Source organism: Stomoxys calcitrans, chromosome 4 (genome assembly GCF_963082655.1).
Source record: "Stomoxys calcitrans chromosome 4, idStoCalc2.1, whole genome shotgun sequence".
Taxonomy (NCBI): Eukaryota; Metazoa; Arthropoda; class Insecta; order Diptera; family Muscidae; genus Stomoxys; species Stomoxys calcitrans.
Genome location: NC_081555.1, coordinates 1,989,671 through 2,009,225, shown reverse-complemented (window position 1 = coordinate 2,009,225; position 19,555 = coordinate 1,989,671). Strand labels below are relative to the sequence as shown.

Genomic DNA, 19,555 nt, shown 5'->3' with positions numbered 1-19,555 from the left:
TGTATGACACATATATGCACACAGTATATCTGTAGGTATCTATGTTTGGCATCGTATATCTGATTCGTTATGACCTTTATTATTTAATGAGCAAATTGTGTAGCTTTTTCCCATCCTCCTTCCTTCGTTTTTTGGGGGAAGATTCCGATATTGACAGTCAACATTCGTTGCCACTTACACTCCCATGAAATCATGCTAAGGATGATGCCGTTTTATTTATTTGGAATATTGGAAATTCTATTGAAATTGCAGTAAATGCCAAATATTTGACATGTTGTGTTTTTATTTTTAGTTTATGTGTCCGCATATTAAAAGCCCGGGGCTCTTTTTTTGAAAACTCCTAAAACGGTAGCGCATTATTAGTTTTATAACATTTCTGTTAATTTGCGAGGTTAATTGACACCAATGTCAATGAAAGAACCAAAGTTTTTTTAAAGTTTATTTCAAAGATCACATCGCCACAGCTGTCTTTCGTGCTCTGTGGAAATTCCATTAAATTTCTTGTTTTTCAGTTCTCCTAAATTACCAAATACATAGCTAACTTTTTCGTTTGTTGTTTTCTTCTTTTATTTACAGGCATGAACTATAATAATTAATATGAAGGTAAGATTTTTGGCAGTGTTTTTTTTTTTTAATGGAAAACAAATTTGTAAGCTTTTGAATTTAAAGACAAAAAAAAAAAACGAAAAAAGTGCAGAATAATGAAGGCAGTGGGCCACGGGAATCTACAAAAATGAATTTGAATTTGTACTTAAATGTAAATGAGAAGGTTCTGGCTCTTTGCACATAGGATAAGCATTCATGCTGAAAGATAAACTTGCCGGAAACATAGAGACACAGGCCCACTAGGAGCTTCTCAACAAAATAAGGTATTGGAAAAACAAAAGCCTACCCTTTCTACACAAAAGGTGAATTAATATGCCTGTACCATGCTTTTTTGGGGGAGTGGAAATAATTTCTTTGTGAAAATACCAGCAGGTAGTCTGTGTTACTTCCCCAAGTTGACACAGATACTTAATTAAAATTCTGCCTCTTTGAAAATGGCGCAAAAAATTTCATTGAAGGCATAAATTTTGTTTTTTTTTTCACCCTTACCCCGTTTGATGTTTAATAGTAGATGCAAAGTATTTAGCGTTTCATTAGTTCTTTTATTTAATTCCGAGAATGGGGAATTTGTTCAAGGACTTCTTTCATAAAGAATCCAGCTAAACTAAAAATAAAAAAAAAATTCAATTCATTTTCTCTCCTTGGATGGGGAAAACCGTTTGTTTTTAGAAAGTACAAAAATGAACTGAAACTAAAAATAGTCCTTGGTGATGAGAAAAAAGTTCTTGTGCAGTTTGACACTCAACAACAGGCAAAAAGAGAATTGAAACATAAAGCATTACTATAAATAAAAAAAATATTTATATTGCAATACAAGACAACAAAAAAAAAAAAAACAAAAAATATACAAAAATGTGACTACAGCAGCATCATAAACGGGGGATGGCTGCATGGCAGTATTGAATTTCAAGTTTATTGAACTTTATCGCCATTTGCAACAGCTTACATTTCCAAATAAGAGCCTGAAAGGGAAAGAGAGTAAACCCCAATAAAAAATGGTTGTAAAGTTAGAAGAAAATGAAGCCTTCACCACAAAGGAATATAACAAACTGTCTGTCCAAACATTTTTCATTCATTTTTTTACGTCTACTAGGGCATGCATGGAAGCATTTTCTTTATCATGCTAAGAGTTTGTAAGTCTGAATTTTCCCCTCTCTATGTACCAAAAATGTGTTTATCATTAAGTTTTATAACAACGACAACCAACAATGTCAAACGAAATTTCTCGACAGTAAAAGCTCCAAAGATGTTTCAATAAAATTCTGCTCTTAAAGATTCACATTGAACTCTTATTTATTATGGGCTTGGGGTATTTGCCCAACAACACCAATAGCAAATAGATATCAATTTCAATATTTATATCCAATATTTGCAAATAAAGGCATAAATTTATGTTATACAGGGGAAATGTGTTAAGGTTTGTCTAAAATAAATCCCTTTTATTAAAGCTTTCCTTTTTTTGGTGTTAGCATTTAAGCCAAGTCTTTGTGCCACATGTTGATAACATAATGCCCCAGGTTCTGTATAACACACTATGTATATAAAAATTCATTACAAATGCTGTAGAATAAGTCCTCAAATCAAATGTAGCAATAAATGTAAAAAAATGGAATGTAGGAAAAACTTCAAAAAATCCTTTTTATTTATCTGGTTTACTAAAAAAAATATAATTCACCACTATTAAAGTTTTTGTTGACCTTTAATTTCCCTTTTTATTTGCATTTAATTTTGCACAAAATTTAAAATTTCTCGGAAAGAAGCATTTTTCCATCAATACTTAATACCACTGTATAAAAATTAAAAACAAAAAAGCACAATAGCCACTTGCAATTCTTTGGAAAAAATCCTGTTTAATTAATACATCATGAAACCTGAATACCAATTTCACAAGAAAATGCATACTCGTATGCTGTAAAAAGAGATTATTTGCATATAAAGGTGGGTCCCTTTAGGGATATTGCCAATTGCAAATTTTGCCCATGAACATGAACACTAAGGAACAGGGGCAAACTTCTCACATATCAATGAGTGCAGTCTGATTCAAGTTTAAGCTCAATGATGAGGGGGGCCTCCTTTTTATAGCCGAGTTTGAAAGGCGTGCCGCATGCGACACTTCTTTGGAGAGAAGTTTTACATGGCATATTACCTCACAAATGTTGCCCGCATTGGGAGGGGAAAGTCAGCGCTGAAAATCTTTTCTGATGGTCTCGCCAGGATTCGAACCCAGGCGTTCAGCGTCATAGGCGCACATGCTAACCTCTGCGCTACGGTGGCCTCCAGGGATATACAAAGGTAAAAAATTGTCGCCATACCACGGAAGGAAGATAAGGACGAGCAGATCAAGGATATTTTCTACGAGCGCCTAGAGAGAGAATATGACCATTGCCCCACTTATGACATAAAAATCTTTCTGCGGGATTGTAATGCTAGGATAGGGAAGGAAGACATATTCGGTTCAACAGTCGGAAGGTTAAGCCCCCACGAGATGACGTCCGATAATAGGTTGAGGCTAATAGATTTCGCCGCGCCAAAAACATGGTAATTAGCAACACAAGATATCAACATAAAAATATTCACAAAGCCACATGGCTGTCCCCGATCAAAACAGGAGAAACCAAATTGATAACATTGTGATAGATGGAAGGCATTCCTCCAGTGTGTTAGATGCACTTTGTACGGATCATTACCTTATTGTAGCAAGGGTCACACCCGTTTGATCATATCGAGTAAAATACGATCTGACACTGCTGAACATTGCAGTGGCATACTTCACTCGACTGACCTAACTGCTTGATGAAAGCACTCCTCGTTCCGATGATATAATGGCACAGTGGCAAACCATTGTCCACTCCATGGAAAATGCCGCGAAATTCGTACTTGGGTAACGGAAGTACCCCCCCAAAGAAACCCGTGTTACGACCAAGAATATCTAGATGCTACTGCAACCAAGAATGCGGCATACAGACAAACTCTGCAATCAGTAGCAACGCTATACACGAAGTAGAGGTATCGGGAGAAGAGAGAAACTTCTATTCCGCAGACATAAAAATGGAAAGACTTGAGTGAGAGCGAATTGAGATGTACAGGAGTCAGAATGAAGGCCGGAAATTCTACCAAAAATTAAACATCAAACCAATGGCTTTGGTGCAGGCACATCCTCCTCCAGAGACAAAGAAGGAATTCTGGTAACTGACAGAGATAGAATGCTGAGGAGATGGAAAGAACAATTGCTAGTGTCCGACGTTGACGGCGAAGAGGATACCGTAGAACCAATCCCTGATGATGGTATAGAATGTTTTCCTCCTAGTCATAATGAACTCCAAGTAGCACTGACACATCTGAAGAACAACAGAGCAGCTGGAGCCGACGGATTACCCGCTGAACTATTAAAGACCGGAGGCGAAACGCTGATAAGGCGTATGCACCAGCTTGTCTGCTCAATCTGGCTGGAAGAACACATACCCGATAATTGGAACCTCAGCTTACTATGTCCCGAACACAAGAAAGGAGACAAAACAGAATGTGTCAACTACAGAGGAATAAGTCTCCTCCGCATCGCATACAAGATACTCTCGAGCGTGCTGTGTGACAGATTAAAACCTAAAGTCAACGAGATAATTGGGCACTATCAATGCGACTTTAGTCCTGGTAAATCCACTCTAGACCAGATATTCACACTGTACAAAATCCTGGAAAAGACCCGAGAAGGACAAATCAACACTTACCATCACTTTGTTGACTACAAAGCCTGCTTTCGATACCCCTATTTCAAGCCATGTCTGAGTTTGGTATCCCTGCAAACTTAATAAGACTCTGTAGCATGACACTTGCTGATACACGTTCCACATTAAGAATAGGAGAGAATCTCTCCGAACCATGTTATACCAAACAACGTTTAGTCAAGGAGACAGCCTATCGTGTGATCTCTTTAATATCCTGCTGGAAAAGATTATACGAGATGCAGATGTGAATAGATATGGCATACTATTCACAAGAGCATTTTGTATCTGTTTGCTCTATATGTCCCCATGAAAATATATATGAAAATATGAACACTGTACAAGTGGAAAATCCATTTTCCTTTTGCTGTGTAGACCAAACTGACGTTTTGAACAGCATACTCTAAATCCAAGATTTATCAAAATTATCATGCCAAAATTGCTGCCATATGTAACATATATTTTCAATACTGTTCTGACCAAGTCCACCTTTCCGCATGAATGGAAGCTCGCTAAAATCATACCGACTAGAAAATCGAATAATGAATACCGCCCCATTGCAATCTTACCGTTCTTATCCAAAGCGCTAGAATGCATAATGGCGAATCAAATCGAACAATTCCTGTGCACTCAAAATCTATTATCAGAATGGCAATCTGGTTTTAGAAAAAAGAGAAGTTGCACATCTGTCTTAATAGACGTTGTTGAAAATATTAGACAAAATATGGACAACAAGATGGTATCTTTTCTCCTTCTATTGGATCACAGTAAAGCATTTGATACTGTAAACCATCAAATTCTTGTAGTCAAGCTCTCAAAACTATTTAATTTTTCCCGAACTGCCTGTCAACTGATATCATCGTACCAGTCTCAAAGATCTCAGTCCGTATATTGTAATGATATCTGGTCAAATACGCTTCATGTTCCAAATGGTGTGCCCCAAGGCTCAATCTTGGGCCCATTGTTATTCACCATGTACATTAATGATCTGCCCGATGTACCTTTAACATGTAAGATACAAATGTATGCTGATGACGTTCAACTGTATACCTGCACGAAACTGAATGACTTTCAAACATGTATTTCTAATGTAAATAATGATTTGAATTTAATATATTGTTGGGCTGTTAATAATGCCTTACGTTTAAATCCTACCAAATCTAAGCTGATCATCATACACAAAAGAAGTGTTACAATCCCTGACCAAGTTGAAGTAAAGATTGAGAACACGATTGTAAACCGTGTTCAAGCAGCAACAAACTTGGGTTTAACATTCAACTCTACCTTAACTTGGACGAATCATATAAATGCAGCTGTGGGAAAAGTTCGTGGTATGCTGCGGAATATGTGGGCAGCTCGTCTGTCAACTCCTTTCGAAACTCGTATGCTTCTTGCTAAATCTTACTTAATCCCAACTCTTCTATATAATTGTGAATTATTTGCAAGTTGCAGTGCTGATGACAATAGGAAAATCAAAGTTGCCTACAATGATATTGCACGATATGTATACAATAGACCACGGTATGACCACATATCACAATTTGCTTATCAGATTTTTGATCTTTCAGTTGAAAATTTACTAAATGTTAAATGCTTGCAATTACTACATAAGGTTATTTATAACAAAGAACCTGAATATCTTTACAAACACCTACAATTTGCTAGATCAAATCGAGGGCGCAAACTGATTCAACCTAGATTTGAATCTCAAATCACTGAAAGGCAATTTATTGTAAACAGTATTCGTCTCTGGAACACCCTCCCATCATATATACAACTCATAAGCAATGCTATTGAATTCAAAAAGGAGCTACATGATTATTATAAGTAGAAATTGTATGTAGTCTAGTAGTATAAGTTATAATTAAATTATTTATTTATTTTTTTATAAGTTATAGTTTATAATGGAATTAATTGATGAAACTGCACTGTTGTGAACCAGCACAGTAAAATATAAGATATAATCTTGTTGTGCTTGGTGTTAAATAAATGAAATGAAATGAAAAAGAACGCATGCTCCTCGCCTATGCTGACGACATCGACATCATAGGTCGGTCACCGGAAGTAGTAACTGCTGCCTTTGAAAGAATCGAAAGAGAGCGAGTGAAAATAGGTCTGGCAGTAAATGGAGATAAGACGAAATGGATGGTTTCAACTCCCAATATGCCTTGTACAGCCGACCAGATTAAGAAAATGGAGAAAGTTGGGAACCGCAACTTTGAGGTAGTCAGTAACTTTATCTACCTCGTTACCGCCGTAACCGAATAGAATGACCCTAGTTTTGAAATAAAGCGAAGTATAATACTGGCGAACAGATGCTACTTTGGACTAAGTAAGTAAGCGGTTTAGGAACAACCACTCTCGACAGACGAAGATTTAACTAAACAAGACACGGATACTACCCGTGTTGTTATATGGTTCTGAGGCATGGGTATTTGTCAAAGCAGACGAGGCAGTGTTTGAGAGAAAGAATTTTCTTTCGACGATCGCATTGTTATACGTATCAAAATGCAACGGCTGCGTCGGCTAGGGCATGTTGTCAGAATGGATGAAAAAGCTTCAGCAGAGAAGTATTTTGAATGCAAAGGGTGGTTCACGTAAATTGGGATATTGCTTAAAAATCCCTACAAAAAAGTCCGCTTGAATGATTCAATTTCTCCACTGTTTTCGGGGATATTCTACTCTTACTTCTTTTTTTGGAATTTTCGCCGAGATTGGCTTTGTATTTTGGAAGCCGCAATTTATGTCCGATTTGGTTGAAATTTTGCATGTCGTTTTCTGTTATGACTTCCAACAAGTGTGCCAAGTACGGTCCATAACCTGATATAGCTCCCATATAAACCCATCTCCCGGTTTGACTTCTTGAGCCACTGGAAGCCCCAAATTTTGCCCGATTTGGCTAAAATCTCCCGATTTGAATTCTTGAGCCCCTGAAAGTCCGAATTGTTGCCCAATAGGGCTGAAATTTTGCTCATAGTATGGTCCAAATCGGTCTTTAACCAGATATAGCTCCCATTGTTTAGTAGAATCCATGGGAACTTAGCACGCTTTTACTTGTTAGATTTAATTAATTTTTCAGATTCAATTAAAAAATGATTCAGTCAATTAAATTTTGATTGAAATTGGCAAAAAATTCAATTGCGATCATAATTAAAAAAATAACAGCAAATTCAATTAAAGAAATGATTGAACCAATAAATGTTTTTATCGAATATTGCGTAAATATCAAGTCCGGATACAATTGCAAAAGGGCCATATCGAAAAAAAGTCCGGATACAATTAAAAAATTATTGATTCAATAATAATTTTTTTTTTTTAAACGTTTCTGTTTTCAATTAAATTTTTGATTGAAAAATGTTTGTTATATTTTTTTCTGTGTATATATATATCATATTGGCGGTTAGTGTTCGGTATGTGAATAATTGATATTAACTCAATATTGGGTATAATAATGTTATTACGTATGCGTATGCGATGGCTTTACATAACCCACATTAAATTGCACACAGCTGTGTGTTTCATCAGCTTTAAATTATATTATTTTAATCGTTTGTTTTTTGTTGTTGTTGTTGCTGGAATTTTTTTCCTTGTCATCGGTCACCTCTATTGTGAATGTAATTTACATTAATGTTAATATTGTTGAATTTATTATGAATCATGTTATGCATAATTAATGCACTCTCATTTAATGTCAGCTTTAATAAGTGTAAGCTTAGCAAAAAAGTGTTTTAATGAATTAATTGTGCGTGCCTTTGCAGGTAGTGCCAGCGATTAAAGTGTCGGTTAAAAATTTCAATGAAATTAAGAAATGAAAGCAAAAACCACAAAATGGCTTCTTCCTTTGAAACCTAATGAGCAGCAAATTTTTTTGCTGATTTCTTAACTAAGTTCATTGCTAAATTTTCTTTGCAAGTTTATTTATCAAAATAGCATTGAAAATCAACACCTATGTTTTGATTAAGAAAGTAAATTTTCAAGTTTATTTCCTCATTTGTCTATTTTTTTTTTCGTTCTCTGGCCCACAGGCAGACTCATTCAGCAATTTTGTGTTTATATTAACCGAAATAGAATTCAAATGGTCGACATCGCCCATATTGCCATTGCTAATGTTGTTGTCTCGTTTTTTCTAGACGTTTTTTTTTTCTACTCTTGGCCAAGGGGTAGGCGAAGTGTTGTTGATGAGGTGTGCAATTTTCCTTTGTGGAACAAACAATATATAAATCACTTTAATTGCTATTAAGGTTAATTAAAGATTTCTTAGTCTAGGTGAACATTTTTATTAACACCTATGAGAATAGGCCTTAGTTTCGTGGTAAATTCATTAAGCATTTTTTTGTTTTGTTTTCATATTGAAAACCTATGGAAGAGTGCGAAATGGCTAAATAATTAATGTGCTAATTGGTTACTAGGATGTTATTTACTTTTTAAATTAATTCAAATATCGAACTTTACTTAAGTAAAAAAAAAACAAATATTTTGGCAAAATGGTGTTAGTCACTGTGGGTTCAACCGAGAAATATTTGGAAAAAATTGATGTAAAAAAAAAAAAATTTAACCGTTGTGTTCAAAGTAATAAAAGTGCGCCCCCTGCCCATTAGGCTGCATTGGCTTTCCTGTCACTGCACTGCCTGATGTTGTCGTATTAGGTTCTTAGCCTATCCTAGTCTTCCGAATCTTTATAAAGTCTGTAATGGTTCCATCGTCAGGTCCGTGTTTTTTAGGCTGTATTGAGTTTCCCGTTCCTGTACTGCCTGATGTTTCAATACTAGGATCTTTTCCTATCTTAGTCTTTCCAATCTTAAGTAAATTGGCTGTTCGTTAGGCTGCATTGAAACTCCTGTCGCTGCGCTGTCTGATGTTTCAATACTAGGATCTTCACCAACCCTGTCTTCCGAACTTTTCGTCGGTCATGGGATCGTCATTGGGTTCGTTAGACTGTGTTAGGTCTCTTACCCCTGCACTGCCTGTAGTTTTAGTATTAGATTGCGCTGCCGGTACATACTCCTCGGTCTCCTTCGTCATGCCCCGGATCACTTTTTCGGTCTGCTTGTGAGCTTAGCAAAGCCATCGCTCACTTCCTCACTCATCCCGCTGCCCTCATCTCTAGATTCGTCTGCGATAACTGTTTCATTGACACTGTCGCTATCTGGGGATACCACACCTATAGAAGGGGAGGACAACATGCTACGCTCTGACGTCACCACCGCAGCTGTTGGGTCGTTGGAGTCCATTTTGGGTCTATTTCAAAAAGGTTTTGACATTTTTCGTAATGGGTAGTACTTATTCCGAGATACGAATTTTTTTCTTTGAGAAGCGAAATGAAAACACATCCGTTCCACTCAACGGTTACTTTTGGTTTATTAGAATTATACCCTCCACCATAGGATGGGGGTATACTAATTTCGTTATTCTGTTTGTAACACCTCGAAATATGCGTCTAAGACCCCATAAAGTATATATCTTCTTGATCGTCATGATATTTTAAGTCGATTTAGCCATGTTCGTCCATCAGTCCATTTAGCGTGCTGTCTGTCGAAAGCACACTAAATTTTGAAGGAGTAAAGCTAGGCGCTTGAAATTTTGCACAAATACTTTTTATAAGAGTAGGTCGTTTGGGATTGTAAATGGGCCAAATCGATCCGTGTTTTGATATAGCTGCCATATAAACCCATCTTGGGTCTTGACTTCTTAAGCCGCTAGATGGCGCAATTCTTATCCGATTTGGCTGAAAATTTGCATGAAGTGTTTGGTTATCAATATCTGCGCTAAGTATGTTTCAAATCGGTTCATAGCTTGAAATAACTGCCATATAAATCGATGTTGGGTCTTGATTTCTTCAGTTTTTAGTGGGCGCAAATCTTATCCGATTTGGCTGTAATTTTGCACATTTTGTTTTGGTATCACTTCTAACAACGGTGCTAAGTATGATTCAAATCGCTTCATAACTTGGTATACCTGCCATATAAACCGATCTGAGATCTTAGCTTCTTGAGCCGCTAGAGGGCGCAATTCTTATCCGATTTGACTGCATGTGGTGTTTTATTATGTCTTCCAATATCTGTGCTAAGTATGGCGCAAATCGATACATAACCTCATATAGCTGCCATATAAATCGATCTGAGATCTTGACTTTTTGAGCCTATAGAGGGCGCAATTCTCATCAGATTTGGCAGAAATTTTGTACAACGGCTTCTCCCGTGTCCAATATGGCCTGGATCGATCTATTACTTGATCATATAACCGACCTCTCGATTTCCATATAAACCGATCTCTCGATTTTGCTTCTTGAGCGCCTACAAGGCTCAATTCTTATCCGAATGGATTGAAATATTACACAATGACTTCTACAATGTTCAGCATTCAATTGATTTATGGTCTGAATCGGACCCCAATAGCATAACAGTTCTTATTCATTATTCTTTGTTTGCCAAGAAAGAGATACCGCGCAAAGAACTTGTTTTTTACATATGTTATTTTCTATTATTTGTTTATTAATTATAAATTTTTGAATATTTAAATTGTTTTTCTTTTTTTTAATCCATATATATTTATTTTATTTTTTTGCTTAAAAATTATCCCGTCAATATTAATGTCCCAACAATCAATATATAAAATTTAATTAAAATCTGAAACGGGAATTATGGGTTACAACAATACAAAGCCAGATAGACCGACAATGACACATGGGTAAATGAATTGAGGAAATGATTCTATGTCGATTGGTAAACTTAACAGCATACTAGCTACTCACATGCTTGGCGTTGCAAATTACCAATGCACAATCGTTGTGGTTGGTGGAAGAATACAAATGATGCTATGCGGTACATTGGAGCGTATGATTTATGAATATGGAACAATTATAACAAGTATACGATTAGGTGGTCCTATGGTTATTCTATTATACCATACAAAGTGATGTTTTAATAATTGGAATTATTAATGAAAAATTAAATTAACTTTCCTCTTTCACATTTCTGTCATCAAAAGCATATTAAAAGCACTTATGAACATATTAATATTAATTATTCTTATAGTAGGTTGGTCCCCATGCAAGTTATTTACCATTTATTCTTTATCACAAGTCCATTTTGGTTTGTTATTATGCCATTATGCTCAGCCTATCATTTCAGTGTGTGTGTGTGTGCGCTTGTGTTTTTTGTTTCTTTGCTATGCGTATTGCCATTGTTAATTTTAACAATCCCCAAAACGGAGACTATAAATCATCGATATCTTTAACCCATAAAACTTTAGTTTATGACAACTACTTTCGCCCTTAATCGAGGAAATGGCTGTCAATGGCATTTTTCTGTGCTCAACAATGGGAAATGCTTCGTTTTTCATGGAAAAATGAGCAGCAGCAGCAGCAATAATTCTATGTGTATTCGCCTCTGTTCTATTCATTGTTGATATTTTCATAATGAATGCGATATGGCAGGGAGGCAGGCAGAGATGACAATAGGCGTTTTGAGAATATATCTCTTCCAAATGGTATATCTTTATAAAATGCCTTAGTCTGTATAGGTTTTTTTGATTTTTATATGAATGAATGAATGTTGCAGGCCTTTTTTAATTGTTAAAATCAATGATATATATATTTCTAGCCCTTTTTAGTTATATAAAATCCTTTTTCTTTGCGAGAAATAATAAGAAAAATAGTAATGTATAAAAGGGTTATGCAAGTAAGCTAGTCGCCCATTGTTGGTTTCCCCCAATTTATGTTTTATCTTCTTCTTAAATTTACTCGAATGTCCTTTAACCAAAGGCGAATTTGAAAAGGATGACATTGTTACTTAACGTCATTCAAACATTGAATTTTAATGATGGCAAATTATGAGCAATTGTTGCTTACTTTCAAATGAAATGAAATAAAATTGAGAAATAGTTCGAAAACAACAACAACTTCAAGAGATATGAACGACAAGGGTGCTGCTTTTGGGGTTTTTTTTTATGGAAAATGGGAAATGAAAAAGGGAAAATGAAACTCATCATGACAATGGTAACAATGATGACGCTGATAAATAAATTGATTTTTAAAATTAATGAATAAACCAAAGAAAAAAAAGCTACAATGAAAACGAAAAGCCAAGAAGTGGAAGGATAAAAATAGAATACGTGCTAATGGCGCAATTATTTCTAAAGAAAGGGGAGACACTAAGAAACCCTAAAAATATTAAAAAGTAAAAAAAAGAAATTAAGATGAAATAAGTAAAAGCGTGCTAAGTTTGGCTTGGACGAAACTTAAACGCCCTCCACCATGGATCGCATTTGTCAAATTCTTTGCCCAGTATCTGTTTAAAGGAAAACAAATGATAATGGATAAAAATTGTCTTGCTATTTGAGCCATATCAGGTTGGAGACCATAGTTTAAGTCATTGTGCAAAATTTCAGCCAAATCAAGAAGTAATATTGGGAGATCGGTTTATATGGGAGCTATATCCAATAATAAATCGATTTAGACTTCATGCAAAATTTTGGCCAAATCGGATAATGATTGCATTCTCCGAACCGATGAACCGATTCAAAACATAGTTGGCACGTTTGTTTGAGGTCATAACAAAACACTTTATACAAAATTTCAGCCAAATGGAATAGGAAATGCGCCGTCTAGAGACGTCTATTTGAGGTCATACAAAATCTCAGCCAAATCGGATAATAATTGCGCCGTCTAGAGATTCAAGAAGTCAAGATTCAAGATCGGTTTATATGGCAGCTATATCAAAACATGGATCGATATGGCCCATTTACAATCCCAACCGACCTACACCGATAGGAAGTACTTGTGCAAAATTTCAAGTGCCTAGCTTTATGTTGAGGGTCAAAAGTCGAGGGTTGAGGTAGGAAAAGTCGTTGTACAAAATTTCAGCCAAATCGCATAAGAATTGTGTCCTCTATAAGGTAAAAAAATATACTCGGGAGATCATTTTATGTGGAAGCTATATCAGGTTTTGAACCGATGAACTATATTTGGCATAGTTATGCGAAGTCAAAACAAAAGACTTTATGCAAAATTTCAGCCAAATCGGATAATTATTGCGCTCTCTAGAGGCTCAAGAAGTCTACATCCGAGATCTACATCAGCCAAATGGGATAGGAATTGAGCCGTTTAGAGACTCCCGAAGTCAGGATATATGACAGCTACATCATCAAATGACCGATATGGCCCATTTACAATTCCAATCGACCTACACCAATAGGAAGTATTTGTGCAAAAAGTGTCTAGCTTTACTCCTTCGAATGTAAGCGTGCTTTCGACAGACAGACAATCGGAGGGACATGGCTAAATCGACTCAGAATGTCAAGACGATCAAGAATATATATACTTTGTTGGGTCTCGGATTAGTATTTCGATGTGTTACCAACGAAATGTCGATATATATATAGGGTGACTATGGTGGAGGGTAAAAAGATGATGCTGTGCATAGTTTTAATGAAGAGAGTTTGATACAGTTATAATGTGACAATGTTTTTTTTTTTTTTTATTGTATTGCACAGTGGGATAGAATCGTAAAAAACTAGTAAACAAAATGCAATTAGAGAACGGGTAGAGATAACTCTGTGAAATTTGAAATGTTTAGAGAAACTTCCAAATACCTTTTATTTGAGACCCATATTACCCTGGTTGTTAATTTAGATCCGATTTAGGGGTGTTTTGGGGTGGGGCGGCCCCCCAAACACTTGACTCCATTTTTGAATATCAGATTCATTTTCTACTCTCAAATACCTTTCATTTGAGTGCCATAGTTTGGTGATTTGTCTAAAAATATATTGGGTGGGTTTTGGGGGTGGGGCGGCCCCCTAGTTACCCCTTTAGTTACCACAATTTTGGTTTTAGGTTACTAAATTTCACTTAAACCGCACCACCCATCTCCGAGATCTGGCCCTGCACGAGATAGCTGGGAGCACCACACAAGCAGGGATATTGAGGTCCGATCTGTGTGGTGTTCATTGCTGTCAAGAGAAGTTTAACTGCGAGGTACCGGGTGGTCTTTAATCTGAACAGCTTACAAAGGTATAAACCTACCTCCCGATTTCACATCTTGAGCCCCGCAATTTTTATCTATTACAACTTGCAACAGTCCTGCCAAGTATAGTTCAAATCGGTCTTTAATCTAATATAGTTCCCATATTAACCGATCGCCCGATTAGTCTTCTAGGGCCCCTAGAAGCTTAAATTTTTGCTTGAATTGACAACAATTTTCTACGGAAAGTAAACATATGCCCTTCAACAAAGTTCATTTGTGTACATTTTTTAGGCAGGATCTATGGTGGTGGGTTGCCAATACTCGGTTAGGCCGAACTTGTCACATTTTACTTATTAATTAATTTACTCATAATTTTTCTCATTTCTTTTAACTATAAAAATAAATCAGAAATGATCGATTAATTTCTTTAGATTTATATCGATGACTTTGACTGACCTCATGCTTGTTTTCCTTCTACTTCCTTTTAAACCTGTCACTTTTTTTTCCTAAGTAAAAATTTATTAGTTTGCCTCTTAGTGTTACCCCACCTCATGGTGAAGTGAATGAAATACGGAGAGAAGAAAAATTACAACTGGCTGAAAGAATCTCTGCATTGTTTTTCTTTAATCAAACTCCAGTAAATATCATAAATTTTCATTGGCATTTGTTCTTCAAATACCATCAAGAACAACAACAACACCAACAGGAAACAAAATTAATGTCAGCTATGGAAGGAAGGTCTTGAAAATGTGCTTGGCAACATTATGGTGGTATTGAAAATATATCTCAGTGACTTGTAGGATTCATTTTCTTTTTTGTTGTTGTCAGCATAGCATTGAGAGAGAGAGAGAGAAAAAATAAGCCGCCACAGCTTAGGAGTTCTTCTTCACTTGCCTCAAGTGAAGGATATTGAAGAAGGTCTGTCCTTGCACAATAGGTTTAATGTCGTTGTCAACAAAACTTTTGGGTTGCTTTATTAAAAAAAAATTCCTGTAAAATGTTTTTGGAAAGATTTTGTTGATTATTATAAGAAAAGAAAATCTCTATCCTCGGTCAAAGACATTAGCTATTAGCCAAAGTTGTATCGATATGCTGCCCTTTATTCTCTAAAGCGTTCATATACTGAAATCTCTTTGGTAAACTACATTTTGATATGCAATTATTATTGTGGTTTCATTTTGGTTTCCCTAAAAAATTGTGGGGGATTTTAAAAATTTCTTAGGAAACCCAAAGAATAAAAATTAAATACACTCAGAGAAAATTTGCAAAATATAAAACGTTAAAAAGTATTATAAAAAAAATAAAATTAATTTTTCAAACAGTTGGTATACTAGATTTTACTTTCTACTTAGTTTATTGACATAGCCTTAGAGATTATTTTTGCATAAATTTTTTTTGGCTGTTGCCACATTTGCTTTTATATTGAAGTTTTTCTGCCCCATTTCCTAAAGCCCATAATGAAGCATGTTTTATGTATGTAAATACTTTTTGCTATTCATTCGCCACAACATCATCACAGTAAAGTTTTAAAGTTTTTCTTGGCATAGCATTAATCCAAAAGCCACAATAGCGCTTAGGGGCTTGGCTGGCTTAGCATAAAAGGGCGGCGGGAAAGCAGATGGAGGCCACAGCATAACAAAGCGCAAGCAGCAAAAGTTTAATGCTTCATTAACCAATTGGGGGAAACAAATAATCAAAAAACAGCAACAGCAACACCAACATGAACACAGCGACAACGACAACGACCTAGTACACAACACAAACGAGCTGAAGGACTTAAGTTTAAGCTCGTTAAATGTCAGCGTAAAAGTGTGGTCTTAGAAGAGTATGATTCTACCATGGTATATGATAACGTATGTGTGGAGTATATGTATGGGCCACTAGGTTTTTTGTTTCAACTCCTTTCCCTACATACTCAAACCATTGAAAGGCTTGTTTTTGCGTTTGGTATGACCACTTGGCTTGTTTCGATTCATTCTTGTCTCTTATATTTTCTGCTTCAATCATAGTAGTCTCATATATGCGTGTGTGTCTGAAAACAAGCCTGTATTTGTCATGTCGATGACGAACATTTTGGTTATTTTCTCTCTACGTTTGTTTTACAAGCATGTGGTGTGGTTATCGTTTTTTCCTATCTGCTATACTATTTTGTGAATGTGTGTGTGTGTGGGTGTGTGAAATGAAGAAGACTTTGTTGCTGTGAATGTTTTTGTTATTAATTGCCGCTCAATTAATTCTAGATGAAGTATCCTTTTCATTTTATTTATCTAGACAATGCTTGTGGATGGCCTGACTGGATGGACAATCCAATGGTGCTACCAGTGCTACCATGTAAATGGGAAAACAAAAGGGTTCTAGCCACTAGTTAAGCATATCATTCGTGCCATGTATTATATGTGTGTGATTGTGTGTGTGTTTCATCTTTTTAAAGAGTATTACTAGGTAAACAATAATTAGTGATAGGAAGTAGGCAATAAAATAAAGGCTTAAGATTGACGAAGGTCCAACAATGTCGAATATGGATACAAAAAAAAAAACAAGTTACGCACAGTGGGTTAGAAACGAAAAAACCTAGTAAAAAAGTATGCCATTTGAAAACGGATAGAGATAACTCTTTGAAATTTGAAATGTTTAAGCTGGGGTGTTATTGAGATCATGTACAACATTTCAAGGCCCAAGGTGGTTAGTATGCCTCTTGGCAGGCCACTCAGTGTTAAAAAAATTCCCTACAAAAAAGTCAGTTTGAGGTATACAATAAATATCTCCACTAGTTTCGGGAATATACGAGTTTTAATTTTTATTTTATTTAATTTAAGTGAATATATCTTCTTCAAACTTCACTTAAAACGCATCGTAAATATGTCCACTTCTAAAAGAAGAAGAAACAGTTAAGGTATATAAGCAACTTTTTCCAATTAAGACTAATCAATGAAAATACTTTTTTTTACCAAAAAGTGCAAAAAATTCACTTTTTCAATTTTTTGCTTCCAAACTGTATAATATTTAAATGAAATATCGGATGTTGAGGTATATTGCAGCAAAGTCATTTGTCACAAATGCCTTCGTACATTGCAAAATACGAAGCCAATCTTGACAAAAATTTCAACAAAAAAAAAATTAAAATTCGTATATCCCCGAAACCAGTGGAGATATTGTATATCTCAAGCGGAAATTTTTTTTAGATAATTTTACTGCAGCAAAGTCATTGTAAATTTTGTCACCAATCCAAATCATGCATCAAAATGGACATCGAACCACAAATGTCTTTGTAAATCGCAAAATAGGAACCCAATCTCGGCAAAATTTCAACAAATAAAAATTTAAACTCGTATATTCCCGAAACCAGTGGAGATATTGTGTACCTCCAGCCGAATTTTGTGTAGGAAATTTTAAGCACTATTTTGGAAATTGGACCGCAAATAAAGATATGTAATAATTTTTCGAAATACAGAGGTCACCAACTTTAGAGACCTGCCAAGAAGCGTCCACCCAGGGCCTTGAAATTTCGCACATGATCGCGATAACACCTCAGCTTTATCCAATTTCAGAGAGTCTCTCTACCCGTTCTCAAATGGCATTATTTCTTCGTGACAAATTTTTTCGTTTCTATCCCACTGTGCAACGACAAAATTAAAACCAGTAAGGAAAGGCAAAAGTCGGGCCGTGCCGACTTTATAATACAATACACCTACAATATAGGCACAAAGTGGGAGCTATATCTGATTATGAACCAAATTTGATGGACCTCGCCGCATACTGGGATGCAGATGGGTTGTTAAACAGTTTTTTTTTTTTATGAAACAAAACCTTTTTCTATTTTTCTCCAAAGTCTATATGGTTTTTATGAAGTCTAATTAATTGAGAAAAAGTCAATCTCTTCCTAAAAAAGGTGATCCGAAGACTTTAAAACTTGTTTAACAAGTCTGGCAGTGAAACGGAGGGTAGACGGGGGCCCTTTATTTGTGATGCAAACACATTCTTTCGGCAAGCTGTCACCCAGGACTCCTTTTTGTTTTTTGATCTTTAAAAGCTTATATTTATCCTGTTTTTTCCGCCAATAAATGGCTTTCAGCAGCCATTTCCATATTTGGGTGTTTCTAATAACAACATTTGGTAAGAATCCATATTTTACCAATTATCACATCTGATGATCATCAAGGAACAAAGTTTCTTTTTGGTTAAGTTCATAAAAATTGCGTGTCTAATCTCTAAAATGAACTGAACCTATATTTATTTCGCACCCGTTTTCCAAAAATCTGAAATATTTTAGTTATTTTTATAGAAAATCTTAAACTTTAAGATATAGCCTTGGTAAATAACTAAAATATATATGAATAATAAACTACGTTAATATTATTTCTTCAATTTTTACTTTTTCCTTTATGTTTTCGGGTGAACTTATATTTATTTCGCGCACTGTATATATTTTATGGGGTCGCAGTTCAATATTTTAAGGTATTTTATGGTGGGTACAAAAATCATTTTTTACTACATGGAATTTAATATGAATGGACCTCATTTCTTGAGGCCGAAACATGATTTAATTTCTTCACACTGTATATTGTAGGAAAGAAAGGCAACTGTGATCATTCTAAAACTATGTGGCCTAATCTAGATTTAAAGAGGTCTACCGCTTTGCTGTCTTTGGCTAGAATAGACGTCTCAGTCATTGTGTCCGTCATGACAGGTCACTGTCTAATCGGAAAACATGCTGACAGACTGAAGGTTGCCAGCAACGACTTTTGCATAAGCTGTGAGGACATTGAAGAAGAAGAGACTATAGAACACCTTCTGTGTGTGTGTCCCGCACTAGCAGTCAGAAGGAGTTTCACAAAGAAATGAGAACCTATCTGATTAAGCGGATTCGCAAGTAATTGGGCTTTTTAAAGCGATCTGGATGGTTCAACGGTAGGAACTAGAAGGCATCTTCCTTCTTCTGTTCCTGTGGTATCACAATGGACGAAAACGTCTAAGCGACGTTTGATGGCAAACTGCCATTTAAACTTTACCTAACCTTACCTAACCTAAATGAAGGAACACCCAATATCCACTGCGTAATGAAAATTGGAATAATGAAAAATTTATTCGTCATTTTCAACGATTTTTTCTTCTATAAAATATTCTTTTGCCGTGAGTGAGTTTTGTAAAACTAGTCTTATAATTAAATAGAAACATGATTTTAATCCTTCAAAATTCTCTGCTTGGCTTATGGGACAAAATTATGTCCATTTTTCCATGGAAGTATGAACTGCCATGAACTTTGTCTTG

General features: G+C 35.6%; 1 protein-coding gene across 2 annotated transcripts in view; it reads left to right on the top strand.

The window, feature by feature from the left end:
- Positions 1-574: 574 nt before the first annotated feature.
- The window catches only part of LOC106092100 (1-phosphatidylinositol 4,5-bisphosphate phosphodiesterase), a 119,842-nt gene continuing 100,861 nt past the window's right edge, over positions 575-19,555 (top strand). For both annotated transcript variants that reach the window (XM_013258856.2, XM_013258858.2), the window contains exon 1: positions 575-603. The gene's annotated coding sequence lies outside the window, so the exon portion shown is untranslated. The remainder of the gene's footprint in view (positions 604-19,555) is intronic.